This window comes from Bombus terrestris, chromosome 2 (assembly GCF_910591885.1).
Source record: "Bombus terrestris chromosome 2, iyBomTerr1.2, whole genome shotgun sequence".
Classification (NCBI taxonomy): Eukaryota; Metazoa; Arthropoda; class Insecta; order Hymenoptera; family Apidae; genus Bombus; species Bombus terrestris.
The window spans coordinates 10,665,335-10,682,250 of record NC_063270.1 but is presented as its reverse complement, the minus strand read 5'-3'; the positions used below and the strand labels follow the sequence as shown (position 1 = coordinate 10,682,250).

The following is a 16,916-nucleotide window of genomic DNA, read 5'->3' as shown; positions in this document are numbered from 1 at the left end:
TCGTCTTTCAAGTTCCGAATTTCTCTTTTCAACTGGGATACTAACTATTAGGTCATCCCATAAGTTCGTGCCGACTTTTGTGTATACATTTCATATTTTAAAGAAAAACAAGAGAACTTTTATCGAGACGGAATAATGGCCCTACCAGAAAAATGGGAAGAAGTTGTACAACGAGAGGGGGGTTACATTTTTTCATGAAACTGAAAGGTATGTAAACAATCTTAACATATATATGACCGTTCGAAAAACGGCACGAACTTATAGGATGACCTAATAAGAAAGTAAAATGTATTTTCCGAGCGTACGAATTGCCAAACCTCGGAAATTCTATATTCCGTTTACTCACCCCCTTTCCACGTAACATCCGTCAAATTTCATTTCTACCAGCCACTGGTATTATTCAGAAACACGCCCCGAGCTTTCTCCCGTTTCATTCTAACGCGACGACAGGAGCTGGGTCGGTGCCGTGGATCAGAGACCCGGAGAATTCAAGGTCTCGTAAGGTGAGAATCTAGTTCCTGTTGCGAACGACATGCATCAGGTTTTTGACGCATTAGCTAACTGGTAACAGTTGGAACGCGGACGAGGGAAGAAACCGCATTTCAAACCGCAAAACGATACGCAGCCCGGAAGAAGGTTTCGCTCAACGAGTTCTACAAACGGACTCTAACAAAGAATCGTCCGATTCTTCCGTAAACGAGGGACCGACAGCCACGAAGAGACGAGGGGTAGTTTCGAAAATCCGTAAGTGGATCGCGCCATATTTCCAGTCCTCTTCTCGCTGGAATAGTCGCGAGCGTGGGCGTGTAGTTAATCACACGCGAATAAACACGTTTCCTCGTACAATTCTCGTTAGCGACGAATTGCTCGTTAACTCGATTTCGTAGCTTCCATCGATGCAAAAGTGCAATCGTGCATGAGAGCCACTTGCGATTTAATTTTCCACCCTTCCGCGTAAATGCGTAAACAATATATCGAGAGACATTTCGCGTTCGAAGAAGAAGCGGAGAGGCGGCAGATTATTAGAGTGAAATCTCGGTATGGTTGACAGTGGTTCGAAAAAATTAAACAAACAATTTTTATTAAATCGACGGCTCGACCTTCGCCGACATTCGTTCGATTCGATCTATCTCGTTTAATTTCGATTTATTCGCATGGCAAACATTCGAGGAACACACGCCATTCGAAAATCTTTAAAATACCCAACGTATGCTGTTTCTTACAATACGTATCTCATTTCTTTTGTTTCGTACAAACATGCATTTGTCATACACGTAGGCATTGTATCGTTATCACACCGCGTTTATCATTATTATTCTTTTATCTTATTACTAGTTGTTAGCTGTGCTAACGATTTGGTATTTCGTTCATCGAGACGACTGATTCGTCCAAACGATGGTTAATACCGGAACCGAATGAATATTCCGGTAATAGAAGAGTCTATTATTCCCAAAGATAGAAAATTCATCAACAATCAAAGTATTAACGGAGAATTTGAAAGCTTATTCCCAGCTGATACGGATATTTCAGTGTACTTATCGTTAAAAAAAAATCCTCCTAAATTAGAAGAATGAACGATTATTTCGCCGGAACTCTGACACGGATAACAGAAACAAAGATAAAGAGTAGAAAGCAGAGAGAGAAAGCAGGGAAACAAACCTGTGCATTTATTAGCCCGACGGCTATGCAAATATCGACAACGAAGGTATCCGCTTAAAGACGAGAAAGAAGGTAGAACGAAAGGGAAAAGATTTGCAACGTGAATGTTTCGCGATAGTTCGATCCCTTTTAATCCCTCAACGCTCACGTTCTCTCTCTTTTATCTAATCGTTGGAAAACGATCGATTCTTCCTCTCGAGCGGAATCGTTCCTTCACGTGCAAGACACGCTGACGATTAGATCGCGGATTTTTGTCCACTTATGGAAAGTTTAAAAACGCCAAAATGCACAAAACATACATACAACAGACGAAAAACACATGGGATTTAACGTACGAAACAAATGCTTGCTTGCATTGCATTTGTTTGATTGTGTTTGTAAAGATACGAGTGGCGTTTAAATTGCAAAGATAAAAATATAAGTTGCGTTTAGTCGTATTTATAAAGATAATAATAATGTTAGTAAATGGAAGAGTAGAGGGAAGCAATCGCGTTGGAAATACGCTCGGTGCTAGAATTTACCTTGGAATTTACAATTCTGTACACCATCGGATTACGATAAAGGAACTCGCGCAAGGAAGTGATTTATCTTACGACGAGTTAAATATTAATTAAAGAGAATAAAATTGTATCGTCCTCGGAGCAATTAAAAAGATAAAAGAGTAAAAGCGTGGATATAAAATCGCAAGGAATTCCTGTTTGCGATTGAGAAACGAAATTCGAGGACGCGATAGCACGCCGTCGACCAGTCGATCCGAGTCACGTTGCCAATACAGTAAATAACGGTGGCGACGCACGGCGACTGCTTAGAGAAAGGAAGTTACGTTTCCTCAGTTTCGTATCCATGGTCTGGGCATGCCTCGAATTCAGAATTACACGGGGTCAGGACCCGGAAGATCGTAGATAGCCCTTGAATTTCCAAGCACGCTAAACCTGATCACAGGATGGATATCTTCCTGCCGTCTGTCCATCTTTCGCTTCCTCCGACTAGACTTCCTCGAACGAGCCATTCTTTTCTCTATTCGTATTTTTCACGCCATGTACGAAATGACACGTGAATTTCTCTCTGAAGACGAGAACGAGTAACATCGAACACGAAGAAAATAGAGCGGAAGGTTCGAGCAGCTCCGTCTAATTACGTATTATCAGTACAATTCAAATTTATACAAATATAGTCGTGTCTCGCGTCATTTTCGTCGAAAAAGTTTGAAGACCTCGATGGTATCGCCAAAGTAATCTGACGATTACGTGAATAAATAAATACAATAATTTTGTTTTCCACGTTCATCCGCGGTAAAAAGAAATGTCATATTCGAAAGTGGAAAGTTGGTTGCCAGGAATATCGGTCGATTATTTTCGATAAGTTGATCTCGTTAGTGGCTAATTAAAACAATTTAATCGCAAACTAGTGGCAAACTACGTAATTTGATTTTGAGTTAGTTATCCTTGACTTTTGTAGGTTTGCTCAAATTGCTGGAAAACGGGTCCACTTCTTCGATTAAGCGAGCAATATCGCACGTTTCGCGAACAACATGCAAGCAGATAGCAAATAAATATCGAACTTTACCAACTGTTCTCGTACGCTAACGAGAACGAACGTTAACAATTTCACGAAATTCAGTTCGAACGTCGAAATCGTCGCATCTGCCAAACGCTACCGCTCCAACTCCGTTACGTTTATGCCCGAGCACATGGCTCCTCTTGGAGAAATTGTAAAGGGCAGGCGCGATGCTGGTAAAAATAGAAAAAAACCAGAGACGAGGAGGAACAGCTGCTCTTCCTTAAAACTACTCCGAAGGAAGATTCGGCTCGGGATATGGTGGGGGTGGGTTTTATTGGTTTAGGGTAGTTGGAAAAACGAGGGTACGTTAGTGCATTGTTCCGGCACGCCGGTGAAACGCGATCGAACGTTCAGCAACTCGTAGGTAGTTAACTGGTAATACGATCGAACGGTTTCTGCTTTCCTTCCAAATCTTTCTTTCCTCCGCTCTTTCTAATTCCATCTCTCGCTTAATCGTTCGCCAACATACCATAGTTTTCGTCCTCGGACCATTTCTTAAAATTTATTTGCGGTTCTTTCATCAGAGAATTTTCAAATTGCGGTAGGAAACCTCGTTCGTACGAACAACTTAAGACCAAGCTTCGGGTTTACAGACTCACAGCGGGAGTCCATTGTGCGAACTCGTAGGTGCACCGCTATTGTCCGAACTAATCGAGTGTAAACTGGGTTTGTAAGAACATGTACTCCTATGACGAATATATACGATTTATTTGTGTCTATTTATGAATAAATTCCACAGAGAAAAGGAACACGGCGCCACATTTTCTGTAGAGCAGCAGTTCAAAAATCTACTATCTTATCAATCGCGTGTTACCACAAAATTATTCTTTGCTTCTTTTGGCCATAAAGCGACATTAAGCGTATCACGTTCCTCTTTCCTGTAGTATTTGTACGTCGAAGAAGGAACAATTATATACAGAAATGACTTTTCCACTTGAATTTTCTGAAAATTATCTCCTGTTATCCAAACTGATAAGAAATACAAGGAATAACTAGGGAACCGCTATCGTCCATTGTAGCGATTAATTTTTACGTATCTTTATTTACAATATCGTATTTACGTCGATGAATATTTTCAATGCGTACACATCTACATTGATCGCAAACACGTCTAGATTAGTCACGCGTCTAGGCGACACAACATAAATTACGTTCGTAGAAATTTACGACCCGAACTTTTACTACAGTGATAATAAAAGTAAAAAAAAAAAAAAAAGTAAAACGTACTTCGAAACCATACCACAATCCTAGACGATCCTGGCAGAATTCTATCGTCGGCAAGCAACGCGAGCATCAAGGAACGAAGCTCGCTTTCGTCCACCCTTTTATGTGGCGCGATCGATCGGCGGGACAACTCGTGGCAACCTTTCGAAATGGTTCACCCTCCTCGGAAACAGCTGGCTCTCGTCATCCATCAACAGGGTGGAAATCGTGGAAACTCGCAGCAGACGAACCTCGCTGTGCATCAACCTTCATTTCCAACGTGTTTCGCGCGTTTCGTTCGTAACCTCGCTGTCACGTGCTTCGCGCAAACCTTTACGCCTTCACAATCCCGCGTACTCGTTCACCTTGTTCACGATCACGACGAAGAAGAAACTCGATCTTAATCACGGTTTAAGTCAAGGAATCAAAGCTATCAACTGTATTCTCCGTTAACTGGAAGAAATATCCATCGTATGCTTCGTCGGTTGAAGAAAGTAACGATCGTATCCTCGGTCATTCGACAAAAGTATCAACCACGTCGTTCCTTCGTCAGCCGGAGCAAATGTTAATTATCCCTCGTTGATTAATTGGAAAAACATCTCTCGTGAAAAATAGCGTTCACGAATCACCAGAAACGCGACCGAGAAAACAAACGGAATCGTAAGCGACGAAGAACGATTCTCTTCGAAGACCAGGACGAGTCACAAAGTTCAAAATATCAGACTTGTCTCTTTCCTTGTTTAATTAAGGAAAATACTGCTCACGAAACACCACGACACAAATAAAACTAGCGCGATCGAAATTATAGCAGACGAAGAGGTACACTGTGTCGGAGAGAAGAGACGCTAGATCGATGTTAGAAAATCGTAGACACGTCGACACGACCCCTGACGCGTATCTATCCCATAGCGGGGCACGAGGACGACTGGAATGGAAACCGAATTGTAGGGGTCCCTTCGAGGTGCGTACGTGACGGGGTGAAGAGGGTTTCTCAGCAATGGCTGCGGCGAGGGGAGACGGGGGACATGCCAAGGGAAGGTTAGGAGGGGTGGCGGTGACTGAGAGGGTCCGTTTATCCTACGTGTCCCATAGGATCCGTGTTCCCTTCTCCGCAGTTTGGTACGCGTTGACTCACCCTGAGTGCAGCCAGCCTCAGGTAGAAAAACCTGCGACCGGCTCTCGACCGAACGGAAAACAAGTTGTATACGTCGAACGGGCCCCGACAAATTTGTCCGGAATTTCTCGAGCTAAAATTGGAACGCAAATATCTTTCGCATTGTCTTCCGACCGGAGAGAACTAACAGGGTGTACTTGCGTAAAAAGTCTTTACGACGGTGATTTCGAAGGAGGATTCTGACGGACGGTTATCGTCATTGTCTGGGGAAATGTTTGAGGAAGCCAGTAAATACTTCGAAGGAGAAAATGGAGAGATTGGCTGGAAAATCACCTTCTCGGAGTTTTATTGGTCAAAATGAAAAAAGAGACAATATTACGAAAGCATGGTGTCCTATTCGCTCTTTCTTGAACTTTCGTCAAACGTGCGCTCGTTGAGGAATTTAATTAACATGTCGGATCGGTGCGTAGTAATTTCTTCGATACCGTTTATCGTTATAAGTTTATCGTTTACCGATATCGTTAGGTTGAAAAGTGTCTTTTACAATGATGCATCTTTATACAAACATGAAACCTAATCTGTCGAACGTTGTGATCTTTATTTTGATAGGACAAAATTCGATAAAATAATATATTAGGTCAATTTATAAGTTCGCGCCGACTTTTGTGTATACATTTCATGTGTCGATTTATAAATATACGGCGATAAGGGACCAATGCACTTGAAAAATGAAAAGAAGTTGTACAACGAGAGGGGGATTACATTTTTTCATGGAACTGAAAGGTATGTAAACAATCTTAACATATATAACCGCTCGAAAAACGAAACGAACTTATGCGATGACCTAATAAAAGGCAAAAAGGTTGTGCATCCATTATTTCCTTATAAAACGAAAGAAACTTTTCAGACGACCTAACACATTTTCGTCTAGCTATAGAAATTTTCGCCACGCTTGAAAGCCACGCAGATCAATTCCACGAATCGGTAGAGCAGATAAGTGATAACAAATGTTGCTTATCAAAATTTCTCTTAAAATGTACATTTATGTAATGTTTTGTTAGAAGTTTTGGCATTACTTTTTGACCAGTTGGATAGCAATTATGTGGTTAAGAATAACGAAAGCGCGAACTGAAGGATAACACAAAGAGAGATAACAAAATATGTAAACTATATTTAAAAGTAAAACTGAAAAAGGAAATAGCGCGACTCATAGGCACAATATACGCGTGGCGTCGGTCGATGAATCGAAGGAAAATCGACATTTTATACGGCTGCAAGTCGTTGAAAACGATTCCCATGCATTTCTATGCAGCCTATCTTCTTCGAAACGTCCGAAACGATTCAGATTTCGAAGACACCGGGTATATACGATGGCAACGCACGACAGCTCGGATGAGGCACCGTTTCGAACGTGCGTTACGTAGCTTGGCTAGTCACTGCTAGTTGAAAGATCGTAGCGAAGCGGAGGGCTAGCAAGAGGAACAGTAGAGGGTTACGAGCAGAGAAAAAAGAGAGACGAAGAGGAATAGAGCGAAAAAAAGAGAGGACGCGATGGAAGTAGCGCGAAGAGCGCGCACAGACGAGCAGGCACGCACGTGCGTAACGACGAGCACACTCTAACTAATGCAACGCGGTTCGCTCGTTTCTAACTTGACGTAACGCAACCGCGTTTCCGGCCGCCCGCGATCGCTTCCGTTCGCCTACTTTTTTCCCCTCCGATCCCCTTTCACCGATCCGTTTATCCGTCACTCGCGTCGCTTCTTCGCGTAAATCACGCGCGACCAACACCGACGCACGTGCGAAAACAAATAGCCGCGTTACGAGTTAGTCGCCTTGGTACAGTGTTTTCCGATCGTTTTTAAAACACGACCCTGTTTTTCCATCGTATCCCTGGTCGATGGCCAGAACGATAAAAGTCAGAATTATTAGCTCTGCGTACTTGAAGAGAGATATGAGACCAAGCGTTGGATTTTGGCTATACTATCGGGAATGTCAGGTAAGAGAGCAGAAGAGAAGAGCAGTTAAGTTGTAATATCCACGTTGTAAGTAAAGAGGATAGGAACGTAAGATTTATTACTGTACTTAAGTATACCGGAGACAGCTGTTTTATCAAAATCTGTCTTCTTTCGTCCGTCGACAAGAAATGTACCCATAGACAAATAATTTGCGACCCTTGCTTTCTTTTATCGCGTCTCATAACCATAAAACGGGCCTGCTGCTACCTGACTTGTTGGGTACACAGATACTGGGAAAGTAGTCGGGATAATAAAAATTATGAGAATAAGAAATAAAATTATTTCCGAATATATAATGTAACGCAATATAATTGATGTATAAATTAAAACGACGATTGATCGATTCTCCTTGCGATCTTAGCGATCTCGATTTCGATACCGAAAATCGATGGAAATAGAGCCACATTTTTCCACGGCGTTACCGTTTCACGTTGTTATTCGTTGAAGCAGTGTCCACAAGAAAATTATACAACGATCATAAAATGTTTACGCATATCGCCCGCGAACATGTTTGCCGACGAGTGAACGTGTCGAGACGTATTCCAATACACGAGGTCGTTGAACGACGCGGTGAAAATTATGGGAATTCTTGCCTGCCTCGAGTTTCATGGATAAAGGACTCGAGGGCAATCGAGGGTAGTTTCTTCGGGGTGAATGAGTCTCAAGAAGGTATAGCAAATACCAGAGCGGAGAAAGTGGCAAGGAGATGGGAACTAGAGAAAATTTTCTTTAAGGTCGTTTCGAAATGAGGCATTTTTGAGAATTCGAGGACACTCGACGATGTTTGCACGGTCGACCGATCGTCCTACGCGAAATGTATATTTGGGAGAATCAAGCTGCCTCCGCGGTTCACGCCGGAACGTGCCAATTTATCTTCTTATCGACTGGTCGTTGTTGGCTGTATTCGCGTAACAACGAGATTAAATAGCACTCGAAATTGCGCGGCTCTCGATTCGATCGATCGCGAAGCAGTGTTTATTTGCTCGATTAGTAGTCTTCTACCTGCGCAAACGGAAACGAGGTAACGACGCGCCGCACCGTCGCTCTGTGTTGAACATTCCATCCCGATGGTTCGATATTTTAAACGCGTACGGATACGCGTAACGCTGAGATACTACAAGCGAATCAGGATTTTTATTTTTGATACGATTAAACGCTAACAGATTTAAAATAAAAGTCACAGAAGAAATGGTAACCTGTAGTTTTTCCCCTTCGCGGGAACGGGATTTTAATGGGCTAAAGTATACCCTTTTAGTCAGCAGGTGGCATAAAACTCGGAACGTGCTTCAAATGGATAATATAAACGCTTCGTGGCATAACATTATACTTCGTAAATGGATTTTACCTCGATTATTATATCTTCGAGAAAAATGGAACAAAGGAGCTCGTTAATGCGCCTGTACACGCAACCATTTATTATTTACGCTTGCGAACGTGTACCGTGCTTGGGAAGACGCAACGTCTGGCCATATGCTACGCTTTGTTTTCAAACGCTTTTCACACGAACTGCAGCACATCGCAGTTCGAAAGTCGATCGCCACGGGATATAAACATACCGAGTTGCCTACCTCGTCGACAGTCCTCTGCCAACTACTTTACATATCTTTCTATTCGCAACGAAAGCGATACATCGTCGAGGCGGAAGCATATTCTTTTTTCCTTCTTTCTTTCTCCCGGTGACGTTATTTTAACGGTAGTTACGCGTTTATCTCGAGAGAAGGATCGAACGCTTAGAAAGATAGCAGGGAAAGACACGACACGAAGCAATCGCGCCACGCGACTAATTTCCATACCGCCCTCGTCACGAGCTTCGACAAACTGATCCACTAAATGGGGATTAATTAGGGGAATGATTTCCAGGCAGAGGGCCCTTCGTTGTCCGAACTTTCGACCAGCGCGTTGAAATCGCGGACTAGTCTGTTTACTCGAGGAGGGTGTCGATAATTGAACAGGGTGTCGAGGGAAATCTTTTCTACCCTCTGCCGCGTTACCTCTCCGCCTAATTTTTGGCGAAATTTTTGGTCGAATTACGGTGCTTTTCGATATTAATCGACGCGCGCGTTTAGCTCGCTGGTTTTTGAAATATCTTGCAGACGAAAACGATATACAACGAACCTGAGTGAAACGAACGAATAGGTTCGAGCTGTTGATCGTTTAATTCGACAGCTTTCACGACAGGAACGGTTCTTGTCGTTTTTCAAGAAAACGAACGAATATTCTAATTTCTACGATTTCTGCTCGATCTAGTTCGATCTCTTTTTTAACGAAATATCTTTTCCTTGCGTTACGGTGTAAGTTTACGTTGCTCGGTTATCGATAATCGCGCAAATCTGTTCTGGTTAAGTTTACTACAAGGCGCGTAAAGATATACAAATTTGGAATATGTTCCCTAAAAGCAACGGGGCTGAGTCGTTCGAATTTAGGCGAAACAACTCTTGACAAATGGCGCCAAGATCGAAAAAAGGTGCACCCTACGAAATTATTGCGCTTCACGACGAACAACCGTCAAGACGAAACGATTCCGCGTTTCAAGGTATTCCATCGATCTCCCACGAGGTATAGCAAGCAAAACCAGCAGCAAGACCGCTGTATAAACACAGAGGGGTTTCCCCGGGGGGGATGAAGTTGCTATGGGGGTGGCGCAGAGATTCTGCGGTCCTTTATGCCGGCGTTTCTGCCAGGGCAGGCCCGGAGAATGCACGAATTACCGTTCGATTTGTAAATCAAACATTGACGCGACCGTGTGCAGACGCCGCTGGCACGGCCACCGAATGAGAGTGTTTTATCGCCTGATCGATGCTGGTTTCGCGGCGTTAATTCGACTAGAAAGCGTGGTACGATCGACTTCCCACCGAGAAGAGGGAACAATTATTCTATAGCGAACCCTTGCGCCACCGGAAAGTATATCGTAAATTTTCGTCCATTTAAATCTAAAATCTAAAGATATGGAAACGCACAGATGCGTGTAACATGCACGTAATACGCAAATATTTTTCTTTAACGTTACTTTCTCAGTTACGATCTTCAAGAGCCGATGCAGCTTTTTACGATCCTCAGATTCTATATGCACGTAATTATTATTTCATCGTAAATTGTACGAAATATATGTCGGAGAGTCAGTAAGATCGGAGGTGTGGGCAGGCAACGAATCTTCACCAATAGTAGCCATTGTCGAGGTGTGATCCAGAGTTTATTAACACAAGTATGGAGATGTGAGACTTGACAAATAAACTGCGGCGGTTAGGTACTCGCGATGCGAATGACAATAGTCTGAGGTCCGATAACGAATACGCGGTCAACGGGACTCTTTTATTCCTTACTCGTCGGCAACGCCTAGGTGGTACTCTCAATTAGCACGCGAAGTAGGCACCCTATCGAAATGATACCTTAGATGAAATCGTACTCGAAGCTCTCTCGGTGACGCGGTTTAGGAAAAACTGCCCCACTCTCTAGCGGCACCAGGTCTTTTATATTCGTGGAGACAAGTCTTCGTTCGGAGAGTGAGGTAAATTGCCGTTGTTGTTAATTGATCAGTCTTTGGAAGTGTCCTTCACGGAAAAGACTGTTTGCCTATTTTCGTTAATCAAGGTTTAGGGTTTATGACGGGTCATTAGGCTGGCTGCAGATGTTTTGCGAATATGTCTCGACAACCGGCAATTGACCTACCCATAAAATAGGGTCTGCTTATGGCGAGCCATGAGACAGAAACCATTAGTGTGCTTACTGTCGTGTGCCGTTACAACTATTTCTTTTTATGGAGGGCTATAGACTTTTCCATGACTTTGTTAGAAAATGTTCGTCCCTTGACCGCGACTACGTTCGGTGACTGGTTGTCACCTCGAATCCAAACTCATTCTCATAGATTGCAGGCAATTACAATCGGGCTGAAGGACGGTGATCGTTTAACTACGGCTATGGCGGAATCCAAACTACAATATTAGGGGTTTTTCCCCGGTTTTCGACGGAAGGCTCCGGTGTCTCTCCATCTCCGACATATGCTTAGCGAAACGAATCTCTAACTAGATTCTAGCTTTTGTATAAAAAAGAGGCCGATGACCTCAAACTGGATCCACTTTCGAATCTTATTCGCGACATTTTCCGCTACGAAAATGTTACGATATTAACTTAAATCGAAATAAGGGCGCGAGATGGCTCGTCGCGATCGATATTGCGGCCGTTTTCTCAAATTGCGTCATGTGAACGATTATCGGCATCGATCTTGGCCAACGCGTACCTCCTATTTCCGTGTCTGTTAATCTTCGAGTCGGTTTATTTTTCTTGGCCTTCGAAAGTTTATCAACGCGAGCGCAGACCGAGTGTTTGACAAGATAAAAAGCCTGTTGACCGATGCACGCTTGGAAAACGAAACAATTTCGATGGAAAGGCATGCGATGCTCGTGGCACGCGAGAATTCCCTCGCTGTATATTTTAATAATAAATCGATATCGGCTATTCGAGGCACAAGCGCTTCCGCCGCTGGTCTTCTTCGCGCGTTCTTTCAACCCCTTCTGCGCATCGTAGCTCCTTATCGCGCCACTATGCTGGCTTTATCTCGAGGGATGAGGCTCTTCTATGCATCGTAGGGAGAGAACGAGCGAGAAGAGCGTTGATTAAAATTTCAACAACGCCGACACGAAGTTGTCAAAGGGTTGTTGGCCGAGCGGCGCCGGAACGCCAGGCGCGGGTCACTCTAAGTAATTAAAGCCTCGTTTCTATTCCGTCCCCTGCTGCCCATCGTTTTCCGAGGTGTTCTTTCCTTCGTCCCGAATCTCTGATTTATACGGAGAGAGGCAAAATCGCGAAGAAACTTCTTTGGTCCGGTTGCGCTCAGGAAAATGGGCAAAAATTGCTAAATTCCAAGCTTCGTGTACCTTGGACATAAATTCGAAACGAAGGAAATTATGACTTTGACCTACTTTCGCTTCCAATTATCGTATTTCTTTCGCTTTGAGAAACATGATCGATGTCGAAGCCAAAATCTTATCGATTTGACGCGCATAGTAAAATTTAAGCACGCGCAAATTGCGCGTATCGCTTCAAATTATTCTCAGCATCGTAGCTCATTTTCCGTCGTGTTTTTACTGCGCGTACCATTACACCGTGAACGTTAGAGACCTACGTAAATTCGAAGATTCGAAAATAAAGATAAATCAAACGAGAAATACTTCGCGTATATATGTATACGTTTCTTCCAAAATATTCATACGACGAATATGCCGCATTACACGTTGCAGTTTCAATCGTAGTTTTACCGTTTATATCGTCGCTGTAAGCGTTATTAGCAAACGTTGTTCAAACATATAAAATTAATCGATAGAAAATTGATATGTAATATAACAATTATAAAAATAATTCAAACGTTACGTTCGCGCCGAGGAATATCGCACCGTTGAAAATTAATTAAATAATGGTGGAAAAGTCGGGAGATATCGGAGATTACAGCAAGGAGTATGTACATACTTTCACACTACATACAATTGTGAAAAAGTGAAATAGGAGAAACGTTCGCGTAGGTTCGGCAAAGCGTTAATTTCAGCAGCCTCGGAGCGCGAACGAGACGAACGAGCGAGTACAAACGAATGAAATTATCCGCATCGATGGCCAGGAACGCGATGCGCTTCCTGCAACGTGCCGTCGACTTACGACTCGGCTCGTTCTCGTCCAGCCGGTCGAGGAACGGGACACAGAGCCGATACCAACGCGAACTGGAGTCACGGAAAGCTGCGGAAAAACCGGCTACGCGCCAAAGTTCCGAGCGAGAGACGCGTTCTCCGCTGATACTTGGAGGCAAACAGCAATTTGCCGTAATTGCGTGGCGCCGTGAAAGACTCGAGCTTGGATGCTTACCTGCAACAGAAACCAAAGGGGAAAAACGTTATTGGCGTGACGATGAAAAAAGCGAAGAAGAGTCGCGTGACAAAGTGGAGGGAACGAAAAACGCTTTGCGAGTCACGGCATGCGAATCGATGCCATTCACCGTCCCGTGTTTCTCGCGTTTTCGCCAATACGACAAACGATCTCGTAAAATAAACCGCGGAGAACGCGGCCCTTAAATACTCGGCTTAAATTCTACGTGCACTGACGAATTTTCAATTGGTCACGCGTTGGATGGTCGACCACTTTATCGAGTCCAATCTGTGCTTCGACTTAACGTACACATTGAGTCAATTTGTTTACATCAGATTTCACGATCCTTTCTACGAACGCTCTTAGTCATCGAGGCCAGAGTTCCTCCAGGTTGGTTATCCATGACCTTTCCTCTTCTCATAATATATTCGGGTATCTCTATACTTATCGAGAATCCGCACGACACGCTAGACTGCATTCATCAAGGGGTTCACGATGCTAAGTCAAATAAATTCCCAATCTCATAATTTTCTTGCGAACATTTTCTTTCGTCAACTTCGTCTTACCAGCTAATTGTACCGGCTGTGACGATATTCCCAAACCGTTGCAAGTGTGACAACGACCATACCCAAATCCACGTCATTCCGTACTACGTGACAGCGAACTGTTAGATTTTGACATGACCTTTGCACATGGCCCAATATTAGACTTTCCCCATTACGTAGGACAATCAAGATCCTCCCCTTGCCCCTCAACATCTGCAAACGCAACATATAAAAAGTGCAAGCATTCGACCACGAGGCGAGTCTTCGGTCTTTAGTCTTGAGTTTTGTGTAAAGTTTGGCCCTGATTTGAACAACTATTTTAACTTTTCTATTTCATTGTAATATTATATTTAATCATTTTCGTGAATAAAAGCCTACAAAATTATAAAAGCACGGTCAAGTTAAGTTATTGCTGAGCTACTGCTTTTTTTATCGTTAATTTTACGCGACACAAGCCACGCCATACAAGGCGAGAAGAGAAGCTGAAGATCGTGGCTGGACTATTCGATAACCGTCTCGGTCGCGTAAGCACCGAGAAAACGCGTGGAAATTTTAATATCTCGCGACATTGCTATCGCGATAACGAGACGTGACGTATGCCCGATAAGATCGAGCTGTTTCGCTGGCGAGTCGTTCAAAGTAATTGGTAATCGACGAACGTGAATCGAAAACAGGAACGATTAGGAGCTGAAAGAACCGCGACCCCTTTTTCTCGCGCTGGCTTTTCATCGAGACCCACTAAAGGGAAAAACAAACAGTCGAGCAGCAGCCCTTTTGCCCCGACGGACCAGAGGGAAGTGTTTTTGTCGGTGTCGTTTCTCGTTTCGACCACGAAAAGGATATACGTGGACGCTCATCCTGTCACGGAACTTTGTTTTGCCTTTGAGTCCTTTAGGCGACGTGGGTGGTCCTTCCTTTCACGGATCCTTTTCTCCTTTTTCCTACCGTGATATCGTGGAGCGTACAAGACGAAAGACGAGTTTGGTGATACGAGAAGGATCTGTACGAGTTCTGGAACCTTACAGTCGAAACGATAAATCACGTTAGTGTGTTATAAATGCTAAAATAATTTAGTTTAGCTCTCAGGATCGTCGACAGACAAAGACAGGGGAATACGCTTCGAAGCGAAGTTTCCCGAGGTTTCACTTTAACAGAAATAACTTTGTCGTAGGATTCTGCCTATTTCGACTGCACAGAGACGTAAAATGAAAAAGCGATAAGAGAAATATCGTAATACGTAATGTCTAATAATAAATGCGCGTGTCGAATCGTATTTTCCTTTCGCTAGATCAACGATTGCCAACGAATACGTACGAGAATTCGAACGCGCGATTGAATTATCGAGAAATATTCCTCCACGCTTTGAAAAATATTCTACGAATAGATAGAAATCTTTGACGCTGTAACCGAGAACGAGTATCGGCGTAAGAAACCAGCCGAGTCGTAATTTAGTGTACGCCTGGACGAGCTTTAATCGAGATGCCAGAGACTATTGGTCGAAATGTCGGCTGACAAATGAATAGTACACCGAGGACCGATTGTCTGGTTTGCTAGATCCCCCTCTATGACCGGAGATACCTGGTAATCCATGCGATTATTACTCGCTAGGATATCCAGGTTCTATTGTTCGTGCAACACCTTCGCGCCGCCGAATAGATTTGTCAGCAAATTCGTACAATGGCTCTGCCTTTCGAGCCAGACCAGGCCCGTTCGACCTCTCGTTGAAAACAGATGGAACGTCGACCTTTCTTACTTAGTCAATACCAATGATATAAAATTAATTGTCGAATATCTCGTACACGCAGACTGGCGAAGGCATCGGAACGCGCGTTCAGGATGGTCGAGTCTCGCGACAGCGCTAATGTTCAAAATATTTTTATAACGCACGGTGCGAGCATAAAAGTTTCCAGTGGTAAGCGGTGAAACATTTTCATAACATGGGCTTTTCATAACATTAGAGGCGGATAGCTTTTCTTACGAAAAGAAGAACAAATTGCTTAACTCGAGGGAAAAGAAACGAAACAGAGTTTGTTTAAGTCGAGGGATAAACGATTCGTACGATACAAACCTATTTGTTAGTTTTTCTAATTATCTGATCTTCAGTTCGTACAGAATGTCCTAGTAATTATGGCGCAATTAGCAAGGAGGTGATTCGATACGAAGATATAAATCCTCCTAATAAAGTAATCGTGGTATAATCAAGAAGGAAGTGATCTTATTAGGGGAATTTATTTTTCCACATAAAACCACCGCCTTGTTGATCGTACCATGATTACCAGTACGTTCTGTATAATAAGATTTCACGATCAGATAAGCAAATTCAATCGGTAGGAGACCATTTAATCCTTTCAATATCGATGGAAATGGCGATGTAATGCGACTATACGATATACGTAAAATTTAAAAAACTACCTGATATTCGATCAAAACGCATAATGTTACATGTTTCATTAAAAAACGTGATAGAACGATGCCATAGAAACGTGTATGTACGGAACACGAAAGAAGAAACTGTCTCACGCGTGTGTAATCATTTTACGTAAATTTTATGTGTAGTTACTTACTTGTTAGTTACTACCACGTACTCGTACGATGGATTTAAAAACAGGAAATATTAGGTTGTCCGGAAAGTGTCTTTCTTTCGCAAACGTGTTTTTCACAACAATGCACCTTCGTACAAACGTGAAAACAAATCTGTGAAACGTCGCGGTGTTCATCTCAACAGAACAAAATGGATCGTACGTAATTCGACAAAATAATATAAAACAAAACACGTTGTGCATCTGTTATTTATTTGTCGGAAATTTGGATTCTACCATAGCCGTAGTTAAACAATCACCGTCCTTCAGCCCGATTGCAATTGCCTGCAATCTATGAGAATTAATTTGGGTTCGAGGTAACAACCAGTCACCGAACGTAGCCGCGGTCAAGGGACGAACGTTTTGTCTAACAAAGTCATGGAAAAGTCTATAG

The 16,916-nt window shown here is 43.1% G+C and overlaps 1 protein-coding gene and 1 long non-coding RNA gene across 2 annotated transcripts in view; both read right to left on the bottom strand.

Annotated features, from left to right (window-relative positions):
- Positions 1–16,916, bottom strand: part of LOC100651060 — a 149,118-nt gene that overhangs the window by 37,100 nt on the left and 95,102 nt on the right. The window lies entirely within an intron of this gene.
- LOC110120131 overlaps positions 11,443–16,916 on the bottom strand; it is a 38,918-nt gene continuing 33,444 nt past the window's right edge. The window contains exon 3 of the long non-coding RNA XR_002308753.2: positions 11,443–13,398. This is a non-coding gene — a long non-coding RNA (uncharacterized LOC110120131). The remainder of the gene's footprint in view (positions 13,399–16,916) is intronic.